The sequence below is a fragment of the Ctenopharyngodon idella genome, chromosome 15 (genome assembly GCF_019924925.1).
Source record: "Ctenopharyngodon idella isolate HZGC_01 chromosome 15, HZGC01, whole genome shotgun sequence".
NCBI classification, from domain to species: Eukaryota; Metazoa; Chordata; class Actinopteri; order Cypriniformes; family Xenocyprididae; genus Ctenopharyngodon; species Ctenopharyngodon idella.
This window is the reverse complement of record NC_067234.1, coordinates 10,272,062-10,296,885: the sequence shown is the minus strand read 5'-3', so window position 1 is coordinate 10,296,885 and position 24,824 is coordinate 10,272,062. Positions and strand designations below refer to the sequence as shown.

Sequence of the window (24,824 nt, the reverse complement as noted above, 5' to 3'; positions counted from 1 at the left end):
TTTTTAACTGATAGCAACTTGTACTGACATATCTTAAAATATATCAGTGTCATTGTTTTGTCTCAAGATGCACACCAGTAATGTTTTTTCCTAAGGCATGTTTATAAAAGCTTCCATCTTTTTATTCTCATAATTAGACTTTTTAGCTCCTAAGTTTATACCTTAGAATTCTGAGAAAAGAAGGTCAGAATTGCAAGATGTAAACTTCGCAATTGTGAGGAAAAAAAGTCATAATTGTGAGATATAAAGTCACAATTATCTTTTAAATAGTTTTATTCTGTGGCGGAAGCAATCTTCCATATGCAACAGATGGTATGACCCCCACATGGTCGTTTTAATAGACTAGTTTGCAGATAAATCCATCTTTGCAATGCAGATGTGGCACAGAAGCTGCATCTTAAGTGGCATTTAGATGTATTTAATTCAGCTCAGACTTGGGAGAGTCATTCACAGGTGGGCTTTGTTATGCCTCTATATTTGCATATATGGCAGTATGTTGCACTTGATTAGGACTGGTAATGTAGTACACAAACCCTTGTTTCTGCACTGTTGTACAGATGTGTCTTGTCTCATCTCACTTCCTCTCTTTATCGCTGCTCCGGTGCAGAAAGCTGGGTAAAAGTAGCGTGAACTGTAAAGTTATTGCACCTGCACAATAACGTCGTCTAAGAGTTGGTTTAATGTAGGTTCAGAGGTTACTTATCTTGAATTTCAGCAACGCACTTACATAAACTTACCATCAAATCCACACTTAATCTCACAGGTAGTGTTTAGGGCACTTTTAGACCACCTTTATGATAGATTTGTGGTGTTTTTTTGTGTCCTTATGAAACTTGATGCTTCAGTGCCCATTCATTGAAACTGTACCTTTAAAATTGATCTTTGACATTAGGGTGTGTATAAATGATGACAAAACTGTCATTTCGGAGTGAACTATCCCTTTAACTCACTGTTTTTGCTGATGTGTTGGAAGATGGAGGTTTATGCTCTAACTGGCTGGGCAGGAGTGTCAAGTCTGAGTCAAGTCCATTCATTCGCTGCTATAGGAGAGAAAGAATTGTCTAACTTGAAAGTTAGACCCTTTACTGACTAAGCTACTGAAAGAGATTCTTCCAGAGGTCATAAATCCTCTTCTTAATATCATTCATTCATCTTTGTCACTATACGTACTAAAAACTTTTAAGGCTATTATTAAACCTTAAAATTATTAAAAAAGAGAATTAGTCAATTACAGGCCAATCTCGAATCTACCTTTTCTGTCAAAGATACTAGAAAAGGCAGTATCCTCACAACTATGTTCCTTTTTAGAAAGAAATGGTATCTGTGAGGATTTCCAGTCAGGATTTAGACCGTACCATAGTACTGAGACTGCTCTCATTAGAGTTACAAATGATTTGCTCTTATCATCAGATCGTGGTTGTATTTCTCTATTAGTGTTAGTAGATTTCAGTGCTGCTTTTGACACTATCGACCACAATATTCTTTTGAATAGACTCGAAAATGATGTTGGCATTAGTGGAATTGCATTGGCATGGTTCAAATCATACTTATCTGACCGTTATCAGTTTGTAGTAGTAAACGAAGAGATGTCATATCGATCACAAGTTCAATATGGAGTACTGCAAGTCTCAGTACTAGGACCGTTGCTGTTCACTCTGTACATGCTACCCTTGGGAGATATCATTAGGAAGCATGGCGTTAGTTTTCACTGTTCCGCTGATGATACTCTGCTCTATATTTCTTCGTGCCCTGACGAAACTTTGCAATTCAAAAAAATTACCGTAATGCATAGCTGATATAAAAAAAAAAAAAATGGATGACCAGTAATTTCCTACAACTAAATTCAGAAAAAAACAGAGATTCTAATTATTGGACCAAAAACCTCTGTACGTAATGACCTAGAATACTGTCTAACACTTGATGGCTGCTCTGTTAAGTTTTCGTCGTCAGTTAGGAACCTGGGTGTGCTCTTTGATACCAGTCTCTCATTTGAAAGCCACATTTCTAGCATTTTTAAAACCACATTCTTCCATCTTAAAAATATATCTAAACTACGACATATGCTCTCAATGACAAATGCGGAACAGTTAGTTCATGCGTTCATGACCTCAAGGCTAGATTACTGTAACGCTCTACTGGGTGGTTGCCCTGCTCGCTTGATAAACAAACTACAGCTGGTCCAAAACGCAGCATCTAGAGTTCTTACTAGAACCAGAAGTATGACAATATTAGCCCGGTTCTGTCAACATTGCATTGGCTCCCTATTAAGCATCGTATAGATTTTTATACTATTTTGGGTTCATTTTAAACCAGCCATATAGTCATTTTTAAACAATAGTTGGGTTAAATAAAACAGCCAGGCACGTTGGGCAAACGTTTAACCCAACCAACTTGGGTTGTTTTTTATCCAGCATTTTTTAGAGTGAATATTCCACAAAGAACATGTGCCAAAGAACGTCTCTCTGTCTTGTGTTTAGTAGCATGTATCAACTTATAATTTTTTACATAGAATCAAATTATAAATATTATTAAACTTTTGCCAGAATCCTGTGTAGCATTATGTCTATAACTGGTGTTTGACTATAGTCATAATTCAAATTTAAGATATCTTTAATTCATCATCAGATATTCAAAATACATTTTTAGATATTTGAGAGTAATGTCTTACTAGTCAAATCACAATTGTAGATATCTTGAACTGGATTTTTGACTAGGCAAAACTCATTTAAAGATAACTGCAATTTAATTATGGATATCTCAGTCAGATTTTTGACTAGGAATATCTTTCTTTGGAGATATCTGCATTTAGCTTTGTGACTGTTTCCAATGTAGATTTCTGGAATTAACATTCTGACTAGTCAAAATTACTTTATAGATATCTGAAACGTGCATGTAAATACACCTTTGCTAAGTCCCGCCATAAACATTTTATTAGCCAATCCTACCTTGGAAACTGTTGTCATCCGCCATTTTGTCTAAGCATTGTATAATTAAGGTCCTGTATGTTTGGGTCATTTTAAACTGCTTTATATAGAAGTAATTCAGAAGTATGAAAATAAAAATGTAGCTGGGGCACATGTAAATTGACATAAGGTGTAAACTGTAAATGTAACTCATGTAAATTGATAGTTAAACTTTTATTAACTTATAATCTTTTTAAAATCAGCTTTCACCTTTTTTGACTGGGTCTGTCTTGATTCTGAAGCTTTATTCTGATGTTTATTTGTACTAACATTCACATTTTTGGTGTACAATTCCACTGTTCTCTTGACTGTTTAAAAAATGTATAATAAATAAATTCATTTTGAGATCTTTATTGAACATTACACTTTAGTTGGCCTGTTTTGCAGCATGATTCTATTAAAATACAGCGCTGCATATACATGGTGTGCTGAAGACCTTTTACCATATGATGGATCCAGATTTTATCTAATAATCCCTGAAGTAATTCATCCCATAGCTTTTCTCACCGTGATGACAAAAGCAGACTACCGTTAGCATTTAGCACTAATCATTAGTCAATACTGGGTCGTAACTGATTACATGCAATCTGGATTATGTAATCCGATTCCAAAAACTAAGTACTTGTAATTAGATTATATTACATTTTAAAATACTCATAATCATACTACAATTACTTTTTTATTGATTTTTCTTTTTTTATTGATCATTTAACGATGCCTCACTGTCTCTGGAAGGCTTTTGTCTTTCAAACACATTAAATTGTACAAATTCACATCATTTCATTTTTTGTGTAATCCAGGGACTCCTCAAATTTTTCATTTTTCTTTAACCTTTACTTGAATTACCCCCTGAGATTTTAAGTTGATAACTTAGGTCAATAATAAACACACACACACACACACACACACTCATGCCATAGTTAATTTCAGTTTACACTGTTAGAGGGCGCTATAACAAACAATACTCAAAACTGTGCAACTGTGTGTCTTGAGCAGAATTTTTACACTAAAACCACAGTATCCATACATTCTATTATTTTTCATTTGGCAAATATGGTTATTTTCTCCACTGTCTGAATCTACTTCCACCCTGATGATTTCCTCTTGAGAAGATTATTATATTTAGCATTATGACTAGTGTGACTTTTTTGTGGCTTTGCAGTTTTTTTTTTTTTCTCTTTGGTTTCAGGTCATGTTTACGCCCCAATTTTATGCCACGGACTGCAGAATGTATATGTTTAAACCTCAAGCTCAATGCACTGCAGTGTTATACTGGGAAAGTGTTCTGCACCATGTGCAGTGAAGGCAATGCATTAGAAATTCAACAACACAACCAGGATATAACAATTTATGCACACATTTATGTGCAATATGCATCACTGACAGAGCTAAAGAACATACCGACTCCCTTGCAGTAAGTCACAAACTGACCAGTCACATGAAGACAGTCTCAGAATTTGCTGCTGCAAGTACAAGCACTGCTACTTGTGAGCAAACTCAGTGCATCAGTGTTCCACACCCTGTGAAGATCAGCGTTTGGCGACATGATTGTCTTCACAGGAAATACTCTCCACAATGAATTATGGGCCAGCCTGTTAGAGAGATGATGTGCTGCTGTTAGCTGGTCCTGTGAAGTTTTGCCTAATCATTCTCTGTTTAAGTCAGTCACAAATAAACCTTACTGAGGGCCCTTACAATTCATCTGAATGAATCTCATAAAATCAGCTGTGAAAATGAGTGAATTACCAAGTGTTTTTCCTCAAGTTTATTGCAAATATATATATATATATAGATATATATACATATATATATATATATATATATATATAGCCGTAGACCATTCAGAGTGCCCATGCGGGCCCCTGTCCACCGCCGAAAGCACCAACAGCGGGCACGTGAGCATCAGAACTGGACCACAGAGCAATGGGAGAAGGTGGTCTGGTCTGATGAATCACGTTTTCTTTTACATCACATGGATGGCCGAGTGCGTGTGTGTCACTTACCTGGGGAACACATGACAACAGGATGCACTATGGGAAGAAGGCAAGCCGGCGGAGGCAGTGTGATGCTTTGGGCAATGTTCTGCTGGGAAACCTTGGGGCCTGCTATCCATGTGGATGTTACTTTGACATGTACCACCTACCTAAGCATTGTTGCAGACCATGTACATCCTTTCATGGAAACGGTATTCCCTGGTGGCTGTGGCCTCTTTCAGCAGGATAATGCGCCCTGCCACAAAGCAAAAATGGTTCAGGAATGGTTTGAGGAGCACAGCAATGAGTTTGGGGTGTTGACTTGGCCTCCAAATTCCCCAAATCTCAATCCAATGGAGCATCTGTGGGATGTGCTGAACAAACAAGTCCGATCCATGGAGGACTTAAAGGATCTGCTGCTAACATCTTGGTGCCAGATACCACAGCACACCTTCAGGGGTCTAGTGGAGTCCACGCCTCAACAGGTCAGGGCTGTTTTGGCAGCAAAAGGGGGACCAACGCAATATTAGGAAGGTGGTCATAAAGTTATGCCTGATAAATATTTCTGTCATGACATGCATTAGTGGTTGTCTAACAGCTTGTGCAGATGTGCAAAGAGCAGGTGTGGCCCCTGGGTGCTGCGGGCTTGTCTTGGCATCTTTCCTTATCAATTCCAATCTGCACTCTGTTTTGTAGTTCTTGCTTATTCAAATTAGCAACTGCTACTTCGACTTCAAATTTGCTAGGTTTTATAGTTCTATGCAAAATATGTTTTATGGTGTGTGTATATATATATATGTGTGTGTACAGTCACAAATCTGTATCGCTTGTAGTCTTGGTCTCCCTTGAACTCATATATTTTATAGAAGACTAGTGTGACCTATAGCTATGTAGGCACACAATTCGTGTTAATTTGATCTAAAGATAAGACTGTTAGGAAACTATCAACTCTTTTAGAAACATGTTATGGATATAAAGCTGTTGCTACAACGCCTTCCTTCCAGTCACTTTATTTGTTATGGACCTTCTATGATGTAACAAGTGCAATAATGTGGTAATGAGCTTTTGATGTCTTCGGTTTAGGAACAAAACTTTCCACAGGAAATCGCCCTTCGCTAGTTTCAATAATTGAGTAACTTTCAAAATGTTGTTGCATTTTGCAGTCAAATCAGAAAATGGCCTCACTGAGCTTTTAAACAACGTCTTTATTGTTTTTAACGAAGCAAATATATTTAATATTTAAATGTCAAATTAATATACGTCATCAACATATGATTACTAGCAGATGGCGCACCAAAGTCGCACCACGCCAGAATAGCGCAGTACCGCACAACCTCCCATTGTTTTCTTTTGTCTGTATACTCTAATTAAAATCACCATAAAGCCTTTAAAATTACTTTATTCGTCTGATTACCCCCGCGTAGCATGCAGCCTTTATGTGGAGCGCCACGCCTGCTTTACATTCCGCTCAGGATAGCCAATCACCTTCCATCTGGCGTTTGGCGTCACGGACAGGTGCAACCAATCAGAGACGCCGGCTGACTGCCACCGCCAAGCTTGTGTGCGGAGTTCAGCAGCACTCAGGAAGTGAGCGCGGTGCGAGCAGTTACTGTGCTTTCACTCTCATACATTTACAAGTTGTTTGTTTTCCACTTTGACAGACCATTTCAACACACTTCAGCCCGAAATCCAAGGTAAGGTGTGACTTTACGTATTTAGACTGAACTATAAACACTGAACTAGGAGAATGTCATACTGTTGTGTATTATGCACAAATGTTTAATATTTTGACAGCAGCGTTTGTTGTTTATGTGTTCAACTACAGGCGATGAAACAAGTTTATAATTTACTTTCAGAATTAGGTTTGTGTCATTAACAATTATCAAACCTTACAGCGTTGATGTTTTTATTACAGCTTGCAGCTAGCTGTAATTTTTTATGTGAACAAGTGTAATTTCAACAAATTAAGAGTGCCGTCCAGTTTGGATGACGTCTAACGGCAATTTCTGGGTATATCCATGTTTTTTTCCTCTTAAATTTAACTTAAATTCTAATAATGCTGTTATATTCACTTATAAAGTGCGGAGAATAATATGTACAGCGCGCGTTTGCCGTCTCAGCCGGCTGAATGTGAGTGTAGAGCTGTCAGGCAGTGAGTGCGCGCGGAGCGGCTCATATGCTGCGCGAGCGCCGGGCGGTGGTTCGTTAGTTTGTTCTGCAGCTTTTGCACATTTCCGCTGCTCAGGGGACTCGGTTCTGACGAGTTTACCGTCGCGTTTCGGTGAGAAGTACCTCATTTTTCCCTCACGTTTTCGTCTAACATCACTTCAAATTAAAAGTTATAGGAATAGTCAAGTAGTTTATTGTCGGGTTACTCATAAAACTTTGGCCTTGAGGCGATAATGTCACATTAAACTTCTGAGCAGATTTTACCTCAGTTTGCGCGCATAATGTAGTATATTCCTGTCAGTTTTATGATTTTAACGCGTTTATATATATATATAACAATCATAAAGAACAACAGCGTTGTCAGAATTTTGTAATCTTGAAATCAGCTGGAACACATAGAAAAATACTTCAGCGGTATTTACTATGGTAAATTGATGGTGTCAGGTGAGGATACTGTTGTCCCTTGATACATACCATGGTACTGAGTGATTGCCATAATCATGTATCATATTTACACGTTGTACCATATTTTACAGTTGTACAATGGTCAATATACTATTGTTACCATGGTACCGTACTAAAAATCATTGTAATTGATATGGTAAAAAAACGATTTTGCCATGGTACCCTTTTTGAGAAAAGCGGTATGCTCCAGGTAAAAAACAAACACTATGGTATTGTCATGATGGTATGTCCATAAACTAGATATCTTTTTCACTAATATTGCCATTTCTAAGAATATTTGCAAAGTATGTTTCTCTTGAATTATTATTATTATTATTATTATTATTATCTGTGGGTTCTTTCCCCCTTTGAGACTGTCTATTTTTGTTACTGTGCACCGTTTTGTGGAGAAACACCTGAGCCTTGTTATTTAGGCTTGTTCACTTGTGAAGTAAACATTCAAGAAAATATATAGAGAGAGAGAAATATGAAGAGGTTTAAAGTCAGTAGGAAACAAGTTGTGATTGTCTTTTCTTCTCTATTGTGATGCATATATCTAAATGAAACAGCTTCTCGAACAAGAACAATTGTAGGGCGGGACTTGATTTTGTCAATCAGGACTTGATTGAATGGTTGTGGTTTGTTATTGGTCGATCTCATGTGAGTGACAGGTTGCCCCGCCCTCACGCCAGTAAACATGTCATCAGAGAAGAGAAGAGATGAGCTGCAAGAGGGAGGGAAGTTATTTTTTATTAAAGATTACCAGGACACATGAATTTAAAAAAAATGATATAAATAATTTCTAATAAATACTGTGATATTCCATAAAAAAAAAAAAAAAAAAGTTTTGTTTTCATGGTGACTTTAGACAGAGATGTAGTTTAGTATGGTAATTGGAAAAGAAAGCTCTGGAGTGTGAGGTCATGGGGTTTTTGTTGGCTTAGTGTACTGAGATTGCAGGCCAGGCTGTGTCAGATTTGAAGCAGACATCTGTTGGTCCCGCACAAACGGTCTGGATATTTAATCCTTCCAGTGGAGAGGAGGAGGAGGAGGGAAATGAGACCCCCACCCCAGAGCTCACAGCTTTTGTGACAGGTGTCCCCCTGCTATTCAGCACCTCAAGCAACTTTTCCCGTGCGTGTGAGTGCGCTTGCGAATTTGGTGGCTCTTTTGAGGCCTTTGTCTGTTTATTTTTCTGTCTGCGGTTGCGTCTTTGCTGGTGTATTAGAGAAAAGCTCCGCGTCAGCTAGTTTAATAGCCGCGCTTATTAAACGTAAAGTTCAGATGTATTGATCTGTTGACTTAATACTGCATTGTTGTGACGCAGCTGTCACGTGAGAGGCTGTGGCCTGTCTTTGTGTGGTTGTATTTGCACACGCACAAAAGAGAGTGAAAGGACAGAGAAAACACACACCACAGATCCTTTTTGGCGCCATTTCCCAGCTGTCTTGCTCAGTGGTGTGTACTCCAGTGTCACTGTAACATGCCCCATGGGACACGCTCATATACAGTTAGCGCTCTGCCGCCTGCGAGTGCTAACAGAACGTAGGTGTGTGTTTGTGCATCATGCTGTGTATGTAAGCCTAGTCCTCCTGGGAGACTAAACTTAACCTTCTCCATTCATGTTGCAACACTGCACTTTCCATTCTAGGCAGCAGGAGATCTAGCATCAGGTTTCCGGATTGCTCAAAGTATGTGTTTATTCACAGCATGTTAATTACACTTTGGATTTAGTTACTTTTTCATATCTGAATTTTCCCTTTAAAGCAGAGCTTCTCAGACCTTTTCTGGTGACCCCCAGCACTGCACATTTTGTATGTCTCCCTAATCAAACAAACCTGATTCAGCTCATCGGCTCATTAATAGAGACTGTAAGCAGAAATGTGCTGTTGAAAGTGTTTTGAAAGCAGAAGCGTTTGAAAGGAGGCATCTATCAGTAGACCAGTCCGCTATAGACTCCTGCTTTCGAACGCTCTTGTGTGTATCTATGTAAGCGTTCGGTGAAGAGCATCAATGATGACTGTTTACAACGTTTTTGAAGCATTGATCATTGTAGCCAATCAAAGAGATATCTGTTGAGCGCTTGAACACAGTGGCCAATCAGAGGTGTTTACGAATCTGCTCAACAGCACTCAAAGCGTCACATTTTTTAAATTTCAGTACAGACTTGGTACCTAAGTCGGTACTTTTGACAACACTATGAGGGATTGAATGAAAACGAGTGAGTGAATTCAGACACTGAGTGCACTGGAAGAGCTAGTGCTTGCTGTTTAATAATCATTTGAAATTTATCAAACTGGCATCTCCAGTAGTAATGAAAAGATTTATCTTGAACTCTTTCACGGAAACTAGCATGTATAAACCTTAAAAGATTAGTTCACTTTCAAATGAAAATTATCCCAAGCTTTACTCACCTTCAAGCCATGCTAGGTGTATATGACTTTCTTCATTCTGATGAACACAATGGGAGTTATATTAATAAATATCCTGACGCATCCAAGATTTATAATGGCAGCGAACGGGTCCAGCGAGTATAAAGCTCAAGACAGTGCATCCATCCATCATAAACATACTCCACACAGCTCCAGGGGGTTAATAAAGGCCTTCTAGAGCGAAGCGATGCATTTGTGTAAGAAAAATATCCATATTTAACAAGTCATAAAGTAAAATATCGAGCTTCCACCAGACCTCCTTCCGTATTCAACTTACGAAGAAAGTGTAACACCTCTCACAGTTCAAAACACTTACACTACGTCCTATGCCTTATGTATTCAACATACAAAAAAAGCTTCACTGATGCGACATCAGTTACACTTTCTTCCTAAGTTGAATACGGAAGGCGGTCAGGCGGAAGCTAGATATTTACGGTTTGGAAAACGGATGATTCACGGGTGCGATCTTCTGGCGAGATGCAGGAATTCATTCGGCGTGACCATCACAGTGCATTAGGGGTATTCTCTAGCCGTTGAGTGTGCATCAGTTGTACACTCATTTAGGGCTGTCACTAATGATTATTTTGGTAATTGAGTAATTGATCGATTTATTTTGACGATTAATCGAGTAATCAGATTTTTTTGTGGTAGCAAAAATAGAAAATTCATTATGTATTATAACAAATGCCTGCAGAGGGCGTCAACGGCCTGGTGATTGTTGTTGTTACCAGCAGATCAAATATTGGCCAAATGTTTACTTAATCTTTAATATTTGGCCACTTCTTTACAAAGTAAATGCTACAGCTACTGTAATTTCTTGAACAAGAACATGTGGACATCAAAACATGCAAACTCAGAGCTTTTATTTTGAAATTGCGATGAACAGTTTGCATATTGAGAAACATATGTATACTCCTGTGTTTGGTTAACCGAGCTGCTGAGATGCACTCCACGCATGTAAAACAGTGCAATACTTCATATAAAACACAAAGCAAGTTACATGATAAAGAGTGGGAGAGTGACTCAATTCTCAAAATGTGAATTACACCTGTGGAGGGAAATGACGCCAGGCTCGTATCAGTGTAACTCTGAAATCAAAGCACAGTTTAATAATTTAATCACAATTGAAACTGAATATGGGACTGCACAATCCTGTCATACATCAGGGCATCTTTTAAACTGTCCACACTTGTATCCTTGAGCTGCCGGACTTAGTTTTGACTGTGCAAAGTTCTGTATTACGTTCTGCAATATGAACTTGCTGTAGTTTTGTCTGAAGTTTAAGTGCAACACGAAGGTAAGCTCATTGTTATTTTTTTCGTCTGGTTATCATACAGTATGTACAGTATCGATGAATGACAGTTTTGACTGTCATGGTGTGTGCATGAACGAGTGTGAAATACATATGCTAATTACGTCGGTTATTCAGATCACTTGTGTTGGGCACTTTTTGCATTTAAATTGGCTTATTTTGACTGTTGACCAATGATCTATATAAAGATTATATTATTATTATATAGGTCTAGATCAGTGTTGCTGACAATGAAAATTATGCATGTGTTTTGTATTGGTTAATTTCTTGATTGCTGTTTTGACATAGTGTCTGCCTGGACATTTTAGTCATATTTGGTAATTCTATTTAATGCATTTGCCCTGATTTGATGCTTTTCCTGGGAAATGTATCTGTGTATTATTTTATCATCATTATTTTGTTTTTTAGGAGTTAATAATGGTCCTTGATTGACATGGCAATAAAATTCTATCACATTATTTTGACAGGTAAAGTTTTGGGTGTTTTTTTTTTTTTGGATTGGGTGGGTTTTGGTGAGCTTTTAGGCTGAAAATAGTCCACTCAATCTGGCAACACTGATTGTGATATGATAAAACACAATTTTTTTTAACCGCAAAGGCTGCGATTACACTCTAGTCATATGACGTGACAGTAGAGCAGTCTGCAGAGGAGCGAGGGGACAACACAGTTGGCTTTCATCATTGCAAGTTCTTTGGTGTCGGTTTGGTGTGTTTCTACCCTAAGGCAGTGGTTCTCTCAGTCCTTTTGATTTGAAGGCTCCTGTTGTCCAACACAATATTCAAAGCCACCACTCCCATACAAGCTAAGATATTTTCATTATTTCTGCTGTAATCATGACAAAGCTGTTTGTTTTCAAACTTTTTATTAACGAAAACTATTCTAAGTATTAATAAATAAATTATATTAACCACAATTCATTTTGATTCCAGCAGTTTCTAGAGCTGTATGGTCATCAATAAAAACAATAGCTATTGAGAGGGGACAATATTTGTCATGTTTTAGCATTTTATTTTAGATTATAGTTAGGATATTTGAGTATATTAATAATAATTTATTAATTGGAATATTTTAAGTCATTGTGCAGCTACTTTGGGCATTTGTGGAGACCTGGTTGAGAACCACTGGAGTAAGAACGTCATTAAAACTGTAATTGATTATCCGCCTCATCAGATTGTCAGTTCACATCAGCATGTTGCATCTCATAATAATATTAAAATTTTTTCTTGAGGAGCATTTTAGCAAGGTGTAGGAATAGTTCATCCACATTTGAATATTCTGTACTGTATATACTCACACTGTGACTTTCTTTCTTCTGTAGAACACCACCTGTATGCAGGACAGGGACGACAACGATATAAAAACACCATAAAAAACCTGTAAGACACATTCACTAGCTTATATTCCAATTCCTCTGAAGCCATGCGTTAGCTTAACAGACTAAAATATAAGATGTTGTTCATTAAATGGCTTTAGAGGACTTTAATGGTCTTTTTTTTCTTTGCAGCTTGACAGCTTATGCATGGTCACTTTTTGATTTTGTGGTGTGGAAAAGAGCAGTATGAACAATGTTCTGCAGAACATCTCTTGGTGTGAAAAAATGAGGATGAGTAAATAACGACCAAATTCTAATTTATTTGTTATTTGTTAAAGGGTTAGTTCATCCAAAAACAATGAGGTTCATTCTTGTGTGTTACACAAGTATGGTTGAGCTCTTTATATGTGCGCTGATCAATATTTATATGTGAATAAAAGTCTAAATTAAATCTGTTCATCATATAAAGTGATCTGGTCTCTTAGTTAAGACTAAAATTAAACCACTCGATTCAGATGGATTTATTTTACGATCTCTTTATGGATGTTTTGAAGCGTCTGAGTTTTGGGTAAACAGACTTTCAGTGGAGGGACAATATCTATAACAATATTTTCATTTGTGTTCTGAAGATGAATGAAAGTCTTATGGGTTTGCAATGACATTTTTGTGTAAACTAACCCTTTAAGAGAACACAGACTGTGTTTGTATGAGGGACAGACTAATTAGAACTTCCTGCATTTCCTGTTGTAGGAATCTTGGGCATCTCAAATATGGAATGTTGGACATTAAAAGCCACAGAGTAGATATACTGTATTTGAACATGGGTGGATGTTAAAAATACCATTGTCCCATTTTGTTTTATTTTGACCTATAATTATTTTTGTTTTTTGTAGAAATCGATGTGACATTATAACTTTAAAGGGTTAGTTCACCCAAAAATTAAAATTCTGTCATTATTTACTCACCCTAATGTCATTCCAAACCTGTAAGACTTTTGTTTATCTTCAGAACACAAATTGGAGATATTTTAAGGAAATCTTAGAGATTTCTGTCCTTCCAGTGACAGTCTACGCAACTGACACTTTGATGCTTCTAAAAGTTTGAAAAGAGATAGTAAAACTAATCCATATGAATTGAGCGGTTTAGTCCAATTTTTCTGAAGAAACTTGATGGCTTTATATGATGAACAGATTTAATTTTGGCTTTTATTCACATATGAACATTGATAAGCGCATCAGATATGGTAAACGGAAGCTCAAGCATGTTCGCTTGATGTGTGAGAACAAATGAGGTTCATTCTCATGTGTCACGCAGCACATTTGAGCTTCAGCAAGAACCAATGAGGTTCATTCACGTGTGTCGCGCAGCACATTTGAGCTTCAGCAGGAACCAGTGAGGTTCATTCTTGTGTTACGCAGCATGTTTGAGCTTCAGCAAGAACCAGTGAGGTTCATTCTTGTGTGTTACGCAGTATGTTTGAGCCTCCGCAGGACCCAGTGAGGTTCATTCTCGTGTTACGCAGCACGTTTGAGCTTCAGCAAAAACCAATGAGGTTCATTTCTGTTACGCAGCACGTTTGAGCTTCAGCAGGAACCAGTGAGGTTCATTCTTGTGTGTTACGCAGCACGTTTGAGCTTGAGCAACAACCAATGATGTTCATTCTTGTGTGTTACACAGCATGTTTGAGCTTCAGCAAGAACCAATGATGTTCATTCTTGTGTGTTAAACAGCACGTTTGAGCTTCCGCAAGAACAAGTGAGGTTCATCCTCGTGTTACGCAGGACGTTTGAACTTCTGCAAGAACCAGTGAGGTTCATGCTTGTGTTACGCAGCACGTTTGAACTTCTGCAAAAACCAATGAGGTTCATTCTCGTGTGTTACGCAGCATGTTTGAGCTTCAGCAAGAACCAGTGAGGTTCATTCTCGTGTTACACAGAACGTTTGAGCTTCAGCAAGAACCAATGAGGTTCATTCTAGTGTTACGCAGGACGTTTGAACTTCTGCAAGAACCAGTGAGGTTCATGCTTGTGTTACGCAGCACGTTTGAACTTCTGCAAAAACCAATGAGGTTCATTCTCGTGTGTTACGCAGCATGTTTGAGCTTCAGCAAGAACCAGTGAGGTTCATTCTCGTGTTACACAGAACGTTTGAGCTTCAGCAAGAACCAATGAGGTTCATTCTAGTGTTACGCAGGACGTTTGAACTTCTGCAAGAACCAGTGAGGTTCATGCTTGTGTTACGCAGCACGTTTGAACTTCTGCAAAAACCAATGAGGTTCATTCTCGTGTGTTACGCAGCATGTTTGAGCTTCAGCAAGAACCAGTGAGGTTCATTCTCGTGTTACACAGAACGTTTGAGCTTCAGCAAGAACCAATGAGGTTCATTCTAGTGTTACGCAGCATGTTTGAGCTTCAGCAAGAACCAATGAGGTTCATTCTAGTGTTACGCAGCATGTTTGAGCTTCCGGAAGAGGTTTGTTCTCGCGTGTAAAGCAAGAACAGTTGAGCTTCTGTTTATGTTCGCTGATCAATGTTTATATGTAAATAAAAGCCTAAATTAAATCTCTTATAAAGCGATTGAGTTTGTTCAGAAAATTTGGACTAAACCACTTGATTCTCATGGATTAGTTTTAGGATCTCTTTTTGAAGCGTCAAAGTTTCAGTTCCGTAGACTGTCAATGGAGGGACAGAAAGCTCTCAGATTTCATCAAAAATATCTTCATTGTATTCTGAATATGAACGAAAGTCTTACAGGTTTGGAATGACATGAGGGTGAGTAATTAATGACAGAATTTTCTTTGGGTGAACTAACCCTTTCATCTGTATGAAACTCTGCCATTACAGTAGTTGGCCTGGAATGCAAAAACTGACCCTAGAAGAAGACGGTTTACAGTAATGCACTGCTGCTATCATGGCTATTGCAACGACACTGAGAAAGAAAAACGTATTTGTATTGTTTTGAATTTTCTAACACAATTCGTAAAACAGCAGTGTGAAATTGAGCTAGTTGTAGAGCACCCGTCCTTCTTTTTTATCTTTAAGGCAATTGACCAGGTGTCGTGGAGGTTAACCTGTGCAACTTCTCAGCATTGAATATAGCGTCACGCTGTTTCTTGAGCATGTTTGTGTATGCTTCCTCTTTTCAGTGACCTTAAGTGACAGCATGAGCCGGGCTGTTTGTATTTCAGACACGCACACACGGATACGCTCCCTCAGAAGACCAAATGTCACCCTCCTCCTTCTCTTGTCCTCGGTGTAGCCCACGCTAATCAGTTTGGCTATAGTAGCAGAGGCCTCCTGGAGAGTGTAGCTCCTTATAGCTTTGACAGAAGGAGTGATGGGGGATGCTGCTCCAAAGGCTTTTAAAGCCTCAGATCTGCAGTGTCAAACTTATTTTATCCCTCGGACGTTAATATCATCTTGCTTAGCTGCTGTGCACCTCTCAGTCCCTATCCCCCAATAAATGGTAGATGACCCAGCTGTTGCCATGGAGATGGACTGAGCCGCACAAGTGACAGATGGAGGGGGTTACAGAAAGACGAGGGAGTGGTCTGTCTTCGAGGATGTGAAACCCCCACCATACCACATTGGAAAGTCCGGCGAAGTGGATCCCTGTAACATGCAGCTTGGGCTGGTGGATTATAGCTCACCAGCTTCTACCAGCCAGCAGATCTCATAACTGAGTTCACTTGAACGATAAACTACTAATTAATCTAATTAAAGTACTTTTAATACCATCAGCACAACATATTGTGACTTGCACTTTCCCAGTTCTTAAGTCCAGCCTTGAGCAGAACTGCAGGTCTGGATGGGCATTTGAAGTTTGAGGCCCAAACCCACCCTGTAAAAGATACCCAGACAAGTATTGTTACATTTTAAAGGGATAGTTTACCCAAAAATGAATTATCTCATAATTTACTCACCCTCAAGCCATCCTAGGTGTATATGACTTTCTTCTTTCAGATGAACACCATCATATTAAAATATATCCTGGCTCTTCCAAGCTTTATAATGGCAATGAATGGGGCGTTGTATTTTGAAGCCCAAAAAAGTACATCCATCCATCATAAAAGTAATCCTCCAGGGGGTTAATAAAAGCCTTCTGAAGTGAAGCAGTGGGTTTTGTAAGAAAAATATCCATATTGAAAACTTTATAAACTATAATAACTAGCTTCCAGCAGACAGTCCGTATGCATTAAAAATTAAAAATTCATATTTTATTTCGTCTCCAAACAAGTTGACCAAATTAGGAAAAAATGTAGAATCTAGGTTAAAATAGCAAGAAACTTAAAACATTTTTTATTAGTAATTCACAAACTCAAACCCTCTTTTATCTGGTACCACTGGGCTCTAGAGAGCAGATGGGAAAACCCTGGTTTTGGATGAAACCTAAAGTACAGCACTGTTGTTTGCTCTACTTCATGAACCTCATAATTTTGAATTGATGACCCCCATCCCCCTAAACTACCCTAAAATGATCAAAGCCGGCCTGTTTCTTCAGCCCCCCACTACTGTGTCCGCCTCAGACTGGAGTAGAATCACCTCTTCCAGGTCAGTGCTCTTCAGTCTATCGATGATGGAGATTGAGGGAAGGAAGAGAGAACAGTGATGAGCAGAGAGAGAAAGGGGAGAAAAGAGGGATGGGGAGAGAATGAGAGGTCAGGCTGACAGACGAAGATCTTGGATTTATGGCAGGCCAACTGAAGGACGGAAGAGAATGACAATAGAGAGGAGTAGGGGAGGGTTACGGCAGGGCGACTGTGTCTTAAGGCCACATGCAAGGATAAGACTCACATGTAATGGAAAGAAAACTAGAAGGTGAGCGATAACCATGGTATAATGCCTATAAAATGCTCTAGACTGCCGCCATGATGTTAGGGTTTTATAGGTGTTGCTATGTGGTCTCAAATTGGTCTGATTAATTGGCCTGGTCAAGGTTTATTAGTAAGTAAAAGGACCCTGACAGTGACTGTAAGAGTTTTCCGCTCAGAATGTAATGGATGTGGTCTGTGTGGCATTTGTGTGTATTATTGTTGTGGATTTTGCATTCCACCAGTGAGTTGTGAACGGCTCAAAACTGCAGAGCAATGATGCGTATGTTTACATTTAAAACACTGCCTCATTTGTTTAGTGTTGTGCTTTCAATGCATCATGCTGCCCTGCACATAACCGTTTTGCTTCTGCACGTTCAAGCATGCGAAAACCACAACATGACTGTGCTAAAATCAGCACGACAATGCAAAAAGTTCCCTTACATTAGACTAGGTTCATCTGACTGATGGTTAGAGTAGATAATCTGTCATTAAAACACCAAGGCTTGTAAAAGATCAATATCAGTCCATTTATTATGTTATTTTTCAAACATTTTAGATGGTGATACATCTGATTGTGGGTTTCAGTGACTTGTGGTGCATTGTGAACTTGTCATACATTTTATGAAGAAAATGCAGGTGGTACTGGTGGTTGTGCAGTTGCTAAGATGTTTTATGTATTTTTTATTTATTTATTTATTTTTTTTAAGAATTGCTAAATGGTTGACAAAGTTTGTTTGCCTCCATAATATTCTGTCCCCAGCTTAATAGATGTTAAGAAAACCCAATGTTATAATTGTCAGTGTATTATCATGAAAGGTTTTCTTAGCTTAAGGGGTTTTGTATTGGCGCTTTTTCACTGCATGGTACGGCTCAATGCGGCTCAGTTTTTGCTGCTTTCCCACTGCATAGGATGGCTCGGTATGGAACAGTACGGCTCACTTAATAGTACCACCTCGGTTGAGGTTCCAAGCGAGCTGTAATGATACTAAATGTGACGTGTAAACACTGCAGATCACTGATTGGTCAGTGAGAATCATCACTACCGCATCATTGGATTTGAAACACGAGACAACAAACCCGCTAGATTTAAATAGTCAGTAACAGCCACCGCAGTATCATTTGTTCGCGAAAGGACTTGCTTTAAATGATTGTCGCATGCAGCTTGAAAAAAGAAAAACTATATCATGGTCAGTAGGTGAGGTGCAGACTCGTTGGTAGCCGAGTAGCGGATCCAAGGCAGTAGAGGCGTCGCAACTATAACAATCAGTCTATAATCCCACCCACTTTGAAACAGTACTAACTGCAATGGAAAAGCATACCGAAAGTAAAGCGAGCTGAGCTGAGTAGTACCACGCAGTGAAAAAGTGCCATATGACTCCGGTCCATCCTTCATTGTAGTCAATGGCAGTGTTTCCCAAACCTGTTCCTGGAGGCACACCAACACTACACATTTTCAAACTCTTCTTAATCAAACTCATTAGCTTGTTAGTAGAGTCTCCAAGACCTGAAATAGATGGGTCTGGGGTACATGAATTCGTAACGGTAACGGTACGGTAAATTCGTTGTATAGTCAGACGACAAATACAGTCAGTCACAGGCGATCCACACTCCAATCCAGAAGGGGACGCTCGGTATTGCATTGAAGCCTAACCACTTTTAACGAGCGTTAACCACCAATAATGGCAATAAGCTCTGTGTTTTGTTACTTTCGATAAGAAACAAAACTGAAAACGTAACTGTTCCATTCCGTGCCAATCCAGACCAGCTGGTACGGTTACGGTTTTGTTTTCCACTGTGGGGCTGATAACGGCCACTCTTTGGAATGTAATATAAAAGCGTCAGTCGTTGCCTTGGTAACGCAATGGTTTACTTATGAAATGAAATGTAATAATGACCGCGTTATGGCGGATGATTAGATATTTCTTTTAATTTTATTATTAATTCGTGTTTACGTCGCTCAAATAGAGCGCTTAGTCAGCAACGGAGAAACTGGTAGCCAGGCAACAGACAAAGTGACCAATCGTGTGTGTCGACATCACTTCATGGATTCTACCAGCACAATTCAGCACGGTTGGACAACCGTGCCGAGAATTCCAGGCCGAGAACGGTTTGTAATCGTGCCGTGCCGTACCAGGCTCCAGTGAAAACACAACTGGAACCGTTCCTTACCATTCTAAGAACCCAACGGTTGAAAAGCGGCTAAAGTGTCATCTTTCAAATTCTGTCAATTTTATCATAAAAAAAATTCAAACAATAAATGCCGTTTTGATGCTTTTTGATGTGGTGTAACAGATTGCTCTATAGGCGCCTCAGTTCAAGCGGCAGCACGGAGCGCGAATGAACGCGATCATCTCTTCCTCTTTAATGCTAGTTGAATGAATAAACATGAAAGAACATCTGAAGGAATGTTGAAAGATACTGTACAACTGAAATGCATCATATTTCGTGTAATTGCTCAGTGTTTCAACCGCAGAAAGACTTCAATAAAACAGCCTGTAAACAGTATCTCACGTTGTATTACATTTACCTCAGACAAGCCATTCAGTGTCCACAGCTTGTTAGTTCGCCAGAGAAATGAACTCTTTTGCTAAATATATGCACTATATTAGCCTAGTGTTGTGAAAAGTACCGACTTCAATACCATCGGATATGCAGGGTTTTTCCTGCATAGAGAATTACAAGGTGGCCACCTCCGTCAAATTTCATGCCACCTCTGGCTGTCGACAAAACTCAGGCAGTCACATGCTCGGATACACCTTTTGATAATTTTTACTAAATTTTCATGGCCCCCAGAATATTTTGTCGTATAAATATCTGAACATGCGATACATCAAAATATAGAACAGAGCAGAGTTTTATTCTAACTTCAAGCATCCTTTTTTTATCCACACTTGAATATTGGTAAGTTTCATTAAAAAAAGCAACATTTTGAGCAAAAAGCTGAGAAAATCATGTTTTTACAAACATTACATCTGAATCATATTTAGTACGATGATCAAAGCATAGATGCAGTAGATCACTTCCATCAACACCCCCAAAGCTTGCACAGTCCTACACCACTTCCTGGATTGACATTTCTACATCAGTAACATTAGGCAGTTTTCATTTATATGCTGTTATTTTTGATGATCACATTGTCTTTCATATGCATGTGCTTCCATATTAGATGGATCGTTTCTGCGTCTTTCTCATCTGTGCTTTCCCTGGATATGTCTGTGATTGGCTACAATGATCAACGCACAGGAGTGTTTCAAAGTGTTTGAATTTGTTTGAATTTGAAAGCGTCAGTGGAATTTGCATCTGTCAGTGGACCGGTCTGCTTTCAAAACTTGTGCGTATCTGTGTAAGCGCTCGGTGAAGAGCATCATTGATGACTATTTACAACATGTTTTTGAAGTGTTGATCATTGTAGCCAATCACAGACATATCTGTTGAGTGCGTGGACACAATGGCCAATAAGCACCACATTTTTTAAAATTTCAGTACCTTCCTTGATTATTATTACGCCAGAATGATCTCTTTTCATTTTCCGTCGGTCTTAGTACACGATGTAACTACAGAAGAGTCAAGTTTTAAATAGGAAAAATATCGAAACTCTTTGGTTGTTTTTGAGCGAGATGCTATTGGTCTAATCAGATTCAATGAACTATGCTAAGCTATGCTAAAAGTGGTACCGCCAGACCCGGAGATCGGCTGAATGGATTCAAAAACTGTAAAACTCAACTGTTTAACTCTAGGGGAGTTGGAAAATGAGCCTATTTTCAAAAAAAAGTGGAGTGTTCCTTTAATGCAAAAACTGCCTTATGTGCAATTTTTGTTTGATGTTTTTTTTTTTTTTTTTTTTTTGTCCACCAGGCAAAAATTGTAATTTGGATTGGTTAAAAAAAAAAAAACAATAGCACTTCTTTCTTAACAAGACACTTGATTTGAGGCATCATTCTGTCTTTAGTTTAGTTGAATACTTAGGGTTAGGAATTTGAACAAACTCAAGTATGAGTTTTCTAAATAGCGATGCTTTCCTTCGCAAGCACCACTCATTAGATGAACAAACCTTTTGTTGTGATTGAGAACAAGCACATAAGTTTCAATAAATGGAGGTCAATAAAGCCCATTGAGGAAGGTCCTCAATAAGTTGCCTATGATCTCAAGAGGCTTTTTAAAGGCCTGTCCTGCAAACAGGTAACAAAGCACGACAACAGGCTTGATTTACAGTGCATAAATGAAGTCTTTTGTCATCGTGCGGTCGCTGTGCTGTCCTGCTCCATTCTTGTCTACTCTTACTCAGCAACAAGTTGTCTCTTTAGTGTCATGTCACCAGAGCAGTGTGTCAAGCCACGGTGACCTGAGTTCCCTTACATTTACTGGGTGGCCTCTCCCTCACCCAGGAAAAGAGAAATAGAGATTGGGGGAGGGCAAGTGACATAGAAAAGGAGAGGAAGAATAGAAGGAGAGACCTCCAGCCACTTTGAAGCTTCTCTCTGGTTCCTATGTCGGGCTTCTCCCCCGTGGGACAAAAGGCCTTTATGTGTGGCTCAGGCAGGGGGCTGTAGGGGGGTATTGTGGGACTGGGGCGGTGGGCGGCAGGGCTAGATCCCCCCCCGTCTATTGATTTGCTCGGTATATTCTGCCTCACCCCCTCCACCCCAGCCAGGCTTACCAGCTGTCTGCTCTACACCTCTCCCAGCCTCCTCCGAAAGCCCCGGCCACAAAGACACACGCAGATCATATGGGCGCAGGCATTAGCATACTTTTTGGACCCAAGGCTTAAAAGAAGTTCACGGAGACACGCACAATAATATATTGATGTCCACAAGTATAGACGGAACTAGGGTCCTATGAAATCGTTTTTTTTGTTTGTTTTTTTTTCTCCCAAATTCCGTTTAATTTTTAATTTTTCTGGATTTCGTTTTTTTCCGTTTTAAATTTTCTATACTCCATTTTAATTGTTAAATTAAATTTTAGTAATGAAAAATCATGTCTAATTATTTGAAATCATGAAACTTGTACAATTTAACATCAATTTATTAAAACTAACAAAAAGTAATTTTTTTTTATTTTTTATTTTTTTAGGGCTTATGAAATACGTTTTATTTTTTTCTTAAATTCCGTTCTGTTTTTACCAAATTCTGTTTGTTTTAAATTGTCTGAATTCCATTTTAATGGTTTAATTAAATTTTGATAATCATAAAGCATGTCTAATTAATTGAATTCATAAAAACAACACAATTTAAATGAAATTTCTATGAAATGTTTTTTTTTTTTTTTTTTTTTTCAGAAATTGTGTTATGTATTTTAATTTTTCTGGCAATCAAGTGAAGGCATAAAACATAAATTTATCTTTTAATCATATGACATTAAACAAACTTTTTTTTTTTTTGTCAAACAAAGTGCTACACAAAAGAGCTTTACTGTGAAAATTAAAACATGGAAATATTGTGATTATTCCTTAAATCAACTTTTAATAATAATTTATTATTATTATTCTTATTAGTGTTAGTATTATTCCATTGAGATGTAGCTAAATTCTACTGTACAACAGTAATATATTTCTGTCACAATTTCTTTTTTCAAGTTAAGTTGAACTTTTATTTTGATGGGTTGCCTTGAAGAGCTTAGAGTTTCTCTGTGTTTATGATATGACGATAGTTTTTCTCAAATGAAACGGTAAAATGCTTATGAAGTGAATCTCAGAGTGGCTCTGGAGATGAAGTTCATTAATTCATGACCTCGTATAGTGTGGTGGCAGAGGATAATAACAGCGCAAGCACCACGCGTGCTTAGGGCTGGGCGGTATATCAAGTTTGTACGATATATATCAATATATTTTTTTGTATACGATACGGAATGAGGCAATACCGTTTATATCGATATACAGTAGTTTTATATTCTCAATACAATAAATGTGCCATATGCAGAATTTTAAACCTACAAATAAGTGTTTTTTTTATGATAGCAGTAACTGTAAAGTGACTATTTGGAATAATCAAAATAGCCTGTGCTTTTGTTTTTATTTTCATTTTCAGTGTAGTGAATTTAACTTAATTTAAAAAGCTTTTTTTTTTTTTTTTTTTTTTTTTTTTTTTAAGATTGTAATGTTACAATGTTAGAATGTAGAAGGTAATTTTCCCTTTTTTGCACATATGTAGGCCTAGTGTGCTAGACTATGGTTACATTCACTATATTTGTTTTAATAGCATTCAATATGAACACTGTTTGTAGGACAACATTAGGCATGTTAAATTAAGATTTTTAAAAAATAAATACTGATTGTTTTTTTTTGTTGTTGTTTTTTTTCTAAATCCAAATAATGAAACCGCACAACTGCACCATTCATTCACATAGAGACACACAGAACATGCAGGATTCATATTTAAATGGTCTTTTGTGGTGTAATATTCGCAGACACTAGTCTATATTGCAAATGAATTTAAGTGTACTGACCTACGGAACCATGCTTGTTTTGAGCGCACATGTAGCATGACAAGAACATCAGTGCCGCCTAAGTGGATGACCTACAATTTGTGGTGTGACCTTTACGTACTTGCACATGTTGTTTATTCGTTGCAACTATGCAAGTCGTAAATATTATGCAGTTTTGGCAATATTTTATAATATATAGTATATTATAATTAATATACTGCAGGGATGACATATTCTTGTAGGCCAAAACCCAGAAAAGTCGATGGCTTTCTGAAATATCGGAGCACAGTTCATACTAGCACATCACCCATGCAAGTATGCAGTGCATTCTCAGTGTTGCTGCTCTATAGCAGGCATTAATGTTACCTGTCTTCTATGCCAAGCCCAAGAAGTAGACTGAATCTCCCTGAGCTAGTTTAAAGTAAGTTAATTTATCAATAACCAACTGTCCATGTAATAACACATTCAGTTTAATGGCACAGACATTTGACGGACCCCCTTGAGGATCGAGGTTTGTTACCGCCATAGTAATCCAGAAGTGCATGATAATCATATATATAAAAGGAGTGCATACTTGCATTAATCTCTGCATTTGCATATTTGTATGTATTTGTGCGAAGTATGTATTTGTACAAGTATGTATTTGTGCGAAGTTGCTGATCTGCTACTCATCAAATGTAGTACTTACTTTAGATTTCCATAATGCGGAAAACACAGACAGAGTCGCAGAATCCAGTCGTAAAAATGGAGGTTGCTGTATAATGCGGAATGTCAGGGAGTTTGCCAAATTTTAGGATGAATAAATCAAAAGTAGGGTTATACACTATCAAATCACAATATGGACTAGTGTCTGTGAATATTAAAGTGCAAAAAGACTACTGTTTAAATATGAAGGGCCAGATTGGCGTTAAAAAATATGGTTTTGCTAAATATGATCTGTGGGGGGAGAGTATTTAAATGAAATAATCAAGGTGATTTACTAAGGT

The 24,824-nt window shown here is 38.1% G+C and overlaps 1 protein-coding gene across 4 annotated transcripts in view; it reads left to right on the top strand.

The window, feature by feature from the left end:
• Window positions 1–6,403: 6,403 nt before the first annotated feature.
• Window positions 6,404–24,824, top strand: part of tfdp2 (transcription factor Dp-2) — a 55,266-nt gene continuing 36,845 nt past the window's right edge. For 2 of the 4 annotated variants that reach the window (XR_007925108.1, XM_051862142.1), the window contains exon 1: window positions 6,404–6,630. The gene's annotated coding sequence lies outside the window, so the exon portion shown is untranslated. Of the gene's footprint in view, window positions 6,631–12,611; window positions 12,670–12,878; window positions 12,901–24,824 lie in introns of those variants that run through there. The other 2 variants (XM_051862143.1, XM_051862144.1) reach the window with 2 other exon arrangements.